The sequence below is a fragment of the Pan troglodytes genome, chromosome 21 (assembly GCF_028858775.2).
Source record: "Pan troglodytes isolate AG18354 chromosome 21, NHGRI_mPanTro3-v2.0_pri, whole genome shotgun sequence".
Classification (NCBI taxonomy): Eukaryota; Metazoa; Chordata; class Mammalia; order Primates; family Hominidae; genus Pan; species Pan troglodytes.
In genome coordinates, this window is record NC_072419.2 from 69,090,545 (window position 1) to 69,101,579 (window position 11,035).

Consider the following 11,035-nt stretch of genomic DNA (forward strand, 5'->3'; position numbering starts at 1 on the left):
AGGAAGAGGATTGGGAGACAGGACTTTAAGCGCAGATTCTGCCAGGCATCACCTAGGAGCCCTGGCTGAACCCAGCTGTGTGTAGGGAGCCTCCGGCCGCTCTGGGGCTCAGCATCCTTAGGTCATTGTTCCCATTTGACTGGCCAAGGAAACCAAGGCTCTGGTAATCTGCCAGGGACCCACAGCCTCCCTAAGCTTGAAGACCATGGTCCTATCAGCCCTCATGTGCCCCCGGTGACCCACCCTGCAGGCCCACAGGCCGAAGGCGAGCTCCACCTGTTTCACAGCTGGGGATGCCAGGGAGGGGGAGAGCTGCACGGAGCTGGTGTTGGTTCTGCCCTCGCCATTGTGGGGCCTTCAGAAGACCCCACCTCCCAAGGACTGTGACCCCCTCCTGGGGAGGGCACACCTCCCCAGGAGCTGCCAGGTGAGAAAAGCACCCAGCCTCCAGCACACCAAGACCCAGGAGCAGTGAGAGGGCAGAGCCAAGCTGCTGCCCCAGGGACTGGTAGGGACCACTGATGGCAGTGGCAGGAGGAAGCTCCAGGCTGCGGGGCTCAGAGAGGGACGAAGGACAGGGTACAGGTTGCTTTACCCCCAAAGCAGAGATGCTCACCCGGCAGGAGACCCTGCATGCCCAGGATCTCCCACCTCAGCCTCAGACGCCGAGCTGTGTAGACACTGTGTCCAGGCTACACCCAGAGCCTCCTGGGGTCTGCTTCAGCCTCTGGGAACCATTTGGCTCCTCTCTTCCCTCTGGGGGGCATGGGGAAAGCATGCCAGGGAGGAACGCTGGTTGGGCAGCCAGGCAGAGGTGGATGTGGCGGGCGCTCACCCCAGGCAAGCTGACCAAAAGGGTGGCCACAGCAAGGTGGGCTCTGCAGGAGACCCCAGGATGCTGGTCAGGCTGAGGGGCAGGGCTGGGGCGCAGGTTGGGAGGGCAGAGGTGAAGCAGCAAACACAAGGCATGGGGGGTCTCGGATGACGGGCACCCTCCCCCACCCACCCATTCAGGTCCTCGCCCTCATTCCCCTCGGCAAATTTTCACACGGGCTGTTAGCCAATAGCTATTTTTTAACTCTGGCTACATTTTTAAAGTAAAATTATTGGATTCAGACAACATAGTTCTCCTTAAAGTAAGAAAGTCTGTGCCTAAGGCCCGGAGGAATAAGTACCATTTGGTGGTGAGTGAGTTTCAGTATCACCCCAATAAATCATGGGGTGCCACATGGCATGGAGGCAAACCCAGATCAACAACCGAGAGAACACAGTCACTGCCCCTCCTCCTGCCCGCCCTCCTCCTTCCACTCCGTGCTTCCCTCTGAGCCCCCCACTCTCCCTCCCAGAAGACCGCCTAGCCCCACAGCCCTTTCCTTTCTCTGGGGTCTTTGTTACATTGACCACCATCCCGACTGGCTTCCACTTGGTTTCTCCCGGCTTTTCGCACACCCACGGCTCTTCATGACTGAGACCCAGCAAGCGGCAGCAGCCTGAGGTCCCTGTGGTCTTTCCAGTTCTGCCTCTCTCCAGGGATCCCTGGGCTCTGTGCCAAGGAGGAAGGAGCTGGAGCAGCGAGGCAACAAGGTCAGCCTCCTCCCGGGTGGGCAGGTGGGAGCAGCAGGAAGATGCGTGGGGACCGAGGACACACCAAGCGTCCTTCATAAACACCCCGTAGGATCCACAGCCACACACACGCCAGCGTTTAAAGAACTGAAAAAGGCTGGGCGCGGTGGCTCACGCCTGTAATCCCAGCACTTTGGGAGGCCAAAGCGGGCGGATCACTTGAGGTCAGGAGTTTGAGACCAGCCTGGCCAACATGGTGAAACCCCGTCTCTACTAAACATACAAAAACTAGCTGGGCGTGGTGGTGGGCACGTGTAATCCCAGCTACTTGGGAGGCTGAGGCAGGAGAATCGCTTGAACCCAGGAGGCGGAGGCTGCAGTGAGCTGAGGTTGCACCACTGCCCTCTAGCCTGGGTGACAAGAGCAAGAACTCCATGTCAAAGACAGAGAGAGAGAGAGAAGAAAGAAAGAAAAGAAGAAAGAGAAAGAAAGAAAAGAAAGAAAGAGAAGAAAGAAGAAAGAAAAGAAGAAAAGAAAGAAAGAGAGAGAAGGAAGGAGAAAGAGAGAGAGAAAGAAAGAGAAAGAGAGAGGGAGGGAGGGAGGGAAGGAAGGAGAAACAAAGAGAGAGAGAGAAAGAAAGAAAGAAAGGAAGTTGAAGGAAGGAAGGAGAAACCCAGCCACCATCTGCTTCTGAGCTGATGAGGGCGTCCCTCCCATCCCCACAGGACACCCCCACAGGAGGACGAGAAGACACCCCCACGGCAGGACCCCCCTGAGGGCTGACAGCCCCACAGAGGTGCCTTCTGCGCCGGGTGTGTCCCTGCCTCATCCCCCTTCCCCCCTCCCTGCCTCTGCCTCCATCTCACGTAGCAGAGGGGTCCCCCAAACCCCCCTGCCCAGCCCCAAGCCACTAGGGCAGAGGCAGGGCCTTGTTGACAGCCAAACGCTGTCCTCTGGGGGACAAAGAAGAAAGCCCCTTTCCCAACCACAGGCCTCCAGTGCTCCTGCTGCCCCTGTTCCCTGTGTCTCCTGGGCAGGCAGATGGGCGGGCTCAGGTCAGAACCACCAGGGAGCCTGTTCCAGACCAGTTTCCCAGGCCCCAGCTGAGCCCCAGGCGATCAGAAGGTAGGGTGGCCTGGGAGTCTGCATGTTAACGACTTATCCAGGAGAGTCAGATGCGCCCTGGGGTGGGAGAGCCACCTCCCTATACCTTCCCATCCATCCATCCATCCATCCATTCATTCATCCGCTCAGTGCTCCTCGGGACCTGGCTGACTCGGCACCCCCCTGGCTGGCACAGAACGGAGGGTGTGGGGCTCTGCTGCCCCAGCCCCTGCAAGGAATTCTCACAACCCCCGTTCACTCCAGGGCATAGGAGATCACTGCACCCCAACCGGAGGAACACTGACATTGACAACAACATCATAGGAATGGAAATACAACCATGGAATTCCAGCTCAGTCATGGAGCGGGAGATCTGGGGACACTGGCCGGGCAGCCTGCCCCAGGCACCCTCGAACTCCAGTCCCCTGAAGCCAGAGCCCGGGTCAAGCCCCTCCCCACCCAGCAGGTCTGCCGAGCTCCGCCCTGTTCCAGCACACAGACAGAAGCCCATCGGCTAGGAGGCCCACCCAGGAGGACAGTGCCGGCCCATCGCCATCGCGAGGCAACAGGGGAGCTCTTGGGAGAGAATTCTATACACTCTAAATACCTCTGAAGGAAGAAAAACCAGCCACAGCCACTGAGACCTGAGCTTCCTGTACAGAAAATGTTCCCTCCCGCCTCCTCTCTCTCTCCCAGCTCCCCCACTCCCTGCAATTATGACTGGAATTCCAGTTTTTATCAGAGCACCATGGAAACCATGGCCAGGCTGAATTTATGAAAGGAATGACGCCAAGCAGAGAGAGAACCGGTGAGGGGAAGGCAGGGAGCCAAGGCAGGCAGGGCAGGAGAGCAAGGCAGACGAGGAGGGGCTGGCACCCGCACGGCGCCTGCAGCACGTGGTGAGTGGGCCCTCCCCAGCACACATGCACGTACACACAGGCACCCCATGCACATGCACACAGCATGCACACATGCAAGCACATGCACACCCATGCACACACACCATGCACACGTGCCAGCGCATGCATATACACACAGACACACATGTGTACACACAGGCACACTTGTGCACATACATGCACCCACATGCACACATTTACACTCAACTCGCACACACACAGGCAAATGCATATACACATGCCTGCACGCACACACAGGCGTGGCATGTGAACATGAGTGCACACACACAAGTGCTCACACCCGGGCACACTCAGCCTGCATAGGGCCTCCCATCTCACCAGGAAGGGCTCGTTCCTTGGGTCTGTGAGACCAGCCGCTTCTCATCCTGCCAGGCCAACTAACCAGGTGACTAGCAGAGCCATTGGGGACACCCCCAGCCAGGCCCAGACCCCAGCCAATTACCCAGGGCCTGGAGCAAGGCCCTGTCAGCTCAACCCCCATCATCTGACCTGGTTCAAGGCCCATGGCCACCGAGAGCCAGTCTGCAGCTGGGCAAAAGGGCAGGTGCCAGAGCCCTCAGGGTCAGCAGCTGTGTCTAGAGCTCGCTGGACAAACGCCAGGCCAGGCACACTTCAGAAAGCACCTGCCTCCCACCCACTCTGGTCGGTCCCCCACCCCAGTCACCATGTGGCACTGAGGTCTCATCTCGGGCCCCAATGCCAGGCTCTTGGCCAGCCCTGTCAGGATGGGGCAGAACCCTGGGGGTAGGGAGGGCCTGTGACTGGGCCACCACGCTGCAAGTACAGCAGTGAGAATGACCGCTAGGAAAGGACACTGGCGGCAATAGGGGGCTCTGCCCAGGGCTCTCTGCCTGGGTTGGGGCAGGCCGGCTGTCAGGCAGTCACACCCCCAGAGCGGCCTCATTTGTTACCCCCACAGGCAGGAGTTGGATAAATACTCAGCCTCCTCCCCGCTCCAGGGGAGTCACTGGAAGGTGCTCAGCAGGGGCACTAAGCCATCAGCCCTTACAGGTGCATCCCCTTCCCTACTCCCTGTCTTCCTGGGTCACCTCCCAAAGAAATGAACAGCTTCCACATCAACCCTGGCCTCATTCTGCTTCCAGGGAGAGTCAGCCAAAAACATCAGGAGACAGCCATGGTGTGGGGAGCATGAGGACCGGGACCCAGGCGCCGACACGCCAGCCTGAGGACCGGGATCCAGACACCGGCACTCCAGCCTGAGGACTGGGACCCAAATGCCGGCACTCCAGCCTGGACTCCCGCTCACCGGCATGCGCACAGGTGAATATGGAGGGAGGTGGGGGAACTAGGAAAGGAAGAGGAGGTCCCCTGGAGGGAAAGGCGTGGAAGCTGAGGCCTGGAGGGGGCAGATGGGAGGAATGTTCTGGGCAAAGGGGCAAGCTCCTGGCCCTGTTGTTACCATGGCCAGGGCTCCCCTCACCCAGCTGACAGCACAGCCCCACAGAGCCCCCAGGTGAGGGCCTCATCCCCATCCCCACACAGTCCCCAGGGAGGGTCCCCCCTCACACAGTCCCCAGGGAGGGTCCCCCCTCACACAGCCCCCAGGGAGGGCCCCGCCTCACAGAGCCTCATGCCTGCAGACAGGGCCAGGTGAGGTGGACGTCTCTTGCACCTACGCACCCTCGCGACAGGAGGATGCACGTCGTACAGATGGGGAAACAGGCTGGGAAAGGGAGTGTGACCTGCCCGTGATCCCAGAGGTGTGGCTGCCAGAGCTGGAACTAAAACCGGAGCCCTTCACCAAATCCAGGTGTGACTCGAAGTCCTGAGTGCACGAAGATCACACGAGGACAGAGGCTCCTGGGCCTGCACAAACCACAGTTCCGGGCACCCCAGCTCCAGCAGGCCCGCACGCTCCACCAGGGCCTGTCCCCACACCTGCCCTGGGACAGAGGCTCTCACCCCATGCAGCCACGCAGAGAAAGACCACCCCCGATTCGCACCTGCAGAGGTGCCCAGGGGGGTCCCGCCTCCCCAGGGACAGCGAGTCATACCTGCCACCTCCCAGGGCAGTCACACTGCCTGCCCACAGGAGCATGGGAAGAGCCCCCTGCCACTTCCAGCAAGGAGCACACAGGTGCGTCCGTTCTTTCTGCCCCACACTTTCTAGGGACAGCAGGCCAAGCACATGGTGTGCGCCGTCAGCATGGGCTCTGCAGCCTCTGACCCATGTGCGGCCTGCCCGGACCCTCGCTCCTCCATGTGCGGCTCGCCTGGACCCTCGCTCCTTTGGGCCATCACTCTCCCTACTTTGTAGACCTGGAATGCCATCCCTGCCCCAGCTCCACTGCCCATGGGTGGCCATCCAGGAGCCACGGTGGAGTACACGCTGCACTGTGGTGCCCAGGGGCCCTCTATCACGGCAGGACTCCCCAACGCGATGTCCCCGGGGTTCACTGCCCCAGCCCTCAGTGGCCTGCCTCTCTAGGCATTGCACTGGCAGAAGAAAATGTCCTCGTCCAAGCTCACAGCCACCAAGGTCATGGCCACCCACACCGGGCAGCTGACCTCCAGGATCATCCTCGGGAGATGCCCGCCTGGCCCCACCTGGCCGCCCTGCCCCGTTTGCCCCATCACCCCGCACCACTGCACTCCAGCCTGGGCGACAGAGCAAGACTCCATCTCAAAAAAACAAAACAAAAGAAAAGAAAAGAGAAAAAGAACTCTATGTCCTCCATTTCAAATGCAGGGAGAGTCTCTCGGTTTAAACCGTAAGTGCCCTTCCCAACTCGGCAGACCCGCCCCAGTGAAGAGCATTTTCATGACTTGGGAACAGGACACTCACCTTGCCACTAGGCAGGACTGTACTCACTGGCTCGGGGGGCACCCAGGCAGGAGACAAAGCATTTTCCCATGGCATATGGATGGCTTCCGTGTGCTGCATGACTGGGCAGTGTGAGAAAAACGCAACCCCCAGTGACTGCTGTAGAGGACAATTCAGCCAAAAATCAAACTGCCACCGTCATCTGCTGAGACCTTGATTTCACAGGGCCTGGTGGTGCTGAAATACTCAGAACATCCTGAATGAATGAATGTCCACTTCCTTCACCAGCTCTGTGCTGGGGAGGGGGCAGGGCCTGCATCTGATCAGGAGCTCCTCCCCCGGGGACCAGCCTGGAACCCCTTATAGCGATCGGGAGACACAGGAGACACCCTGAATTATGACACTGAGCTCTTTCCAATCTCTTGCTTGTCCCAGCGAGTACCGTGAGCACCTTTCCCTGTGCTCTGGGCAAACCCCTGCGGCAGCAGCTCCTACCGTGAAATTGGTGTTTCTGGGTCACAGGGTTTGTGCCTTTGTGATTTTGTTGCTATTGCCAAATACCCTCTGCAGAATTGTGCCAAGGCACCTCCCCACCAGCCTGAGCATTTGCAATGAAACACTTTAGCCATCCTGACATTTCTGCCAGCATATTCCACAGCATGCTCTCTTTGCCATATTAATCAATCAACAGGAGCTCAGAGGAAAACTTGAACTTCAGGCTGAGCCATTTCCTGCAATCTGAAAAATGAACGTGGCCTTCGGACACAGGGTGGTCCCTTGCCAGGGACTGGATGGAACTGGTTCAATTCCCCGCTCCTGGGCTTCCTGGTGTGCAACGTGAGCCATGCTCACCCCAGGGTGGCTGGGAAAAAACGTCGGTCCGCTCTGAGCATTTATTTCAGTGATGGCTGTTCTTGTTCATGTGAGATCTGCCAACTCTACAATACTAAACCGTTGGGAGAAGCTTCAAGGGGACAGCACCTGGGAAGGGGCAGTGGCGGGCTCCAGGTTGCCCAAGGCTGTCATGGAGAGGAGGAGACCCCAGTCCAGCCCAGCCTTGTGCCTGCAGTGGAGGTTCCAGTTGTGAAGGGGCTCCAAGTGCCTTGTTTCATCCTTTGCTTGATAATGAACCACCTCTGCCAGGTGCCAGCTGTCCTGCGCACCTGCAGCTCCACACCCTGTAGGCACCAGCCCCTCCACTCTTTGGCCTCTTCGACAGGGAACCCCGAGGGGACAGTGGAGCAGGCCTGGGGCTGTTTCAGGCTGCAGGGGGGCGCCTGGGTCAGCGTCCCCACCTGCTGCCCTCCCCGGCCTTCCAACTTGCTGTGTGCGTATTAACAACATGGACGGTCTTTTTCTTTTATTATAAAAGTGATTCATTCTCTTGTGAAGATTTAAATATGAAAGAGTGGATCTCCGCTAATCCCACCCGGTGATGATAGCAGCCGACAGATGGGTGAGCGTAGAGCTCAGACATTGCCAGCATGTCAGATCCTTATATATCCAGAGCACGGCTCACACGCCACCGCCCTGCTGGCTCTGTCAGCCGCACGGTCCTCGGCGACACCTGGGGCTCTCCCTCCTTCCTTTGTGTGCACAACCTGAAAGCCATTTTTTCCAGACTTGGCGTGAAGATGATTTTCTGACATGCTGATGCTTCTGAAGCACAAGGAGGGCCCTGTCTCCACGGTGTCCAAGCCAAGGCTGACATCCCTTCAGGAGGGAGGTGATTCGGGCGCATCTGGGCTGGCGGGAGGCATGGAGGCTGAGTCCCCTTCCTCACTGCTCTCTACCTGGAGAAGAAACCACGAGACCATGAGGCCGAGCTGGGGAAAGTTCCGGGGGGCTGCTTGGGCTCTGTGCTCCCTCCACTGGGGCGGGCGGAAGGCCCTGCGTGCTCCTTCCAGGCAGGGGCTGAGGGGACTGTGGGAGCAGAAGACCCGAGGACAAGGTGCCCCACAACACCCCCAGCCACTGGCAAGGACAGGCAATTTTCAAAACTTCTCCCCAAACTACAACCTCAGGGAAAAGGGTGGAGAAAACTCCTTTGACAGAGATTTGGTTTTCACCACCGTGACAGGACAATGATGAGGGATGGAAGCTGTGGCTGGGCGTGGGAAGGCTGAGTGTGCAAATGTGGGTGGATTTCTGAGGCCCCGCCCCCTGCCAGTCTTCTGCTTGGTCCCTGTGAGGACCCACATGAGGGAAGTGTTGCTTCTGGCCTCAGAACCCAAGGCAGAGCAGGCTGGAGTCCCACCCCACGGACCACGAGCCCACACTGTGACCCCGAGTCCTGAACATGCGCAGAGGGGGGGTGTGCACGAGCCCGGGAGCTCCTGTCTCTGTCTTAAGAGTGGAGCAGCTGGCATGAGGATCAGAGGGTCCCTTCGGTGCGGCCTTCTAGAAGAACGACAGCAACCAGGCCCTCGCGGGGGGGGAGATGCACCTGCTGGGGCTGAGAAGCGAGTGAAGCCAGCCCCTGAGACACATGCTCCCAACCCCATCCTCACCTCCCAAGAGAGGGGGAGCCTCCTGTTAAGCATCCAAGTCCCAAGTCACCGGCCGGCATCGGCTGCAGCTCTCTGTGTGTGGAGACATCTCATTCTGGTGTCTTCTTTACACAGGTCAGCGCTCACAGGCTCGGCTGTGTCTCAAGACCCAATTCCTTCGAGTCCCTGAGATGCCCAAGGACAAGGGCAACAGAAAGTGTGAAAAGCTGGAGTAGACGGGACAGAAAACAGGGTGCAGCGTCCCCCAGGTTGGCAGATAGCCCAGCCCCAGGGACCCCACAGCCATGGCAACCTGTGTGAATGAGCCCCAGGAGCAGGGCAGTACACGGTATGCGCGACTGTGCGGGGCAGCCCTGGGTCTCTGCCTCAGGGGAGAGATTGTGCCCTCGCCTTTTGTGGTTTCTAGAGGCTCCTGCCCTCCTTGGCTGCACGGCATCTCCCAGCCTCTCTCTCCCTTCCGTTGTCCCCTCTCCTCCTCTGACCCTGACCCTCCCAGTCCCTCTTAGAGGGGCTGTGATTAAACTGTGCCCACCCTGACCATCCAGGATAATCTCCCATCTCAAGGTCCTTAACAGCATGTGGAACTGCATTAGCCGCCCCAAGGCCCCCAAAAGGCAACCCTGGATTGGGCCCCCCAAGTTGCCTGGGATTCATGGCCACCACCCGGCTCGACGGCTCCAGACCGAAATGCACCCAGTTATAGAAACAGACAGTTACCTCTTGAATGTGTACATGTGTGAGGAGAGTGTCACACCCGTCAAATTAAGGTGGACCCGCCATGAGTGGGGGCAATGCTGGCCAATGCCCACCTGCCCAGCACCCACAGCTCTCGGCCTGGGGCTCCCTCTGTCTCTGGAGCCCACACTAAAGTGTGCGTCTCCATCCACGACTGGCAGGGCTTGGGGCATAGACATCCCGCTGCCTTGCCCGGAGGCGCCCCAGGCCTCCACTCCCACACTGTCTCAGGGCTCCCCGGGGCTCGGCTCTCTTTGCTCACAGTGGCCCGGGCTGGGGTTCATTCTTGGTTGCATTTCCAGCTGTGTTCTTTCCTTCACTTTCTCACTCTCCCTTGCTTCAGGGTCTGCATCTGGGGGTCCACTGGGGAGGACTCAGCCTCTCCCGCCTCCTCCATCCCACACACCTGTCCCTGGGCAGCCACGGGGAACAGGAGCACAGGGGACAGCAGGCAGAGGGCAGCGCCCGGGCGAAGGGGACTTTCGCCCTTGCTTCAGGCAGCCCTGGCACCCGCAGCAGGGTAAGACGAGGTCCCAGAGGAGGAGTCTCGGCCGCAGAACTGCAGGGCCAAGGCACCAGCCGCTCGGGGGCCTGGAGAGCTCAGGTCACAAACTTGAAGTCAGCTGCCCAGGAAGCAGCCTCAGCTGGGGGTCACAGGCCAACTGGGCAGTGCCCTTGGCCACACCTGTGGAAGGAGGACAGAGGAGGGCAGGGCGGAGGAGGGAGGTGCTGGGCTGTGATGTCACCTCTACAAACCTCGGCTGATCCCAAGGGGGTCCACAGTGGATATGGTCCTTCAGGGGTGCCCTTGAAGGCAAGAGGGGGACAGGACTTTATACTGTTCCTCCCACCTCTTCGAGCAGTCACCAACTGCAGCCCAGATGAGGTCAACAGGTACAGAAAGGAGGGGGCAGGACAGGAAGGAGGGGCGGGACAGGAAGGAGGGGGCGGGACAGGAGGAGGAGATGGGAATAGGAAGGAGGTGGAACAGGAAGGAGGAAATGGGACAGGAAGGAAGAGATGGGAGCAGGAAGGAGATAGGACTGGAAGGAGGAGATGGGACTGGAAGGAGGAAATGGGACAGGAAGGAGGAGAAGAGGCAGGAAGGAGGAGATGGGACGGAAAGGAGGGGATAGGACAGAAACGAGGGATCAGGGCCCTATTCTAAGCTCCTGGGGGCATGATTGCAGGGGGTGACATGATTACTTCCAGCCAGCCCTACATGAGCCACCTCGTCCATGGAGTCAGCCCCGCCAGGCCAGCAGAGCCCTGGGTTCGCACAGGGAGCCAGGGTGGCGTGGGGCCTGCATTGCAGACTCCATTTGTCCACATCAATCACTTCTCTACGGCCCAAATCACCCTTAGTTGCCCAGTTCCTGCTCCGTGGCAGTCTGGCTCCTGCTGGCGCCCCAGCCATC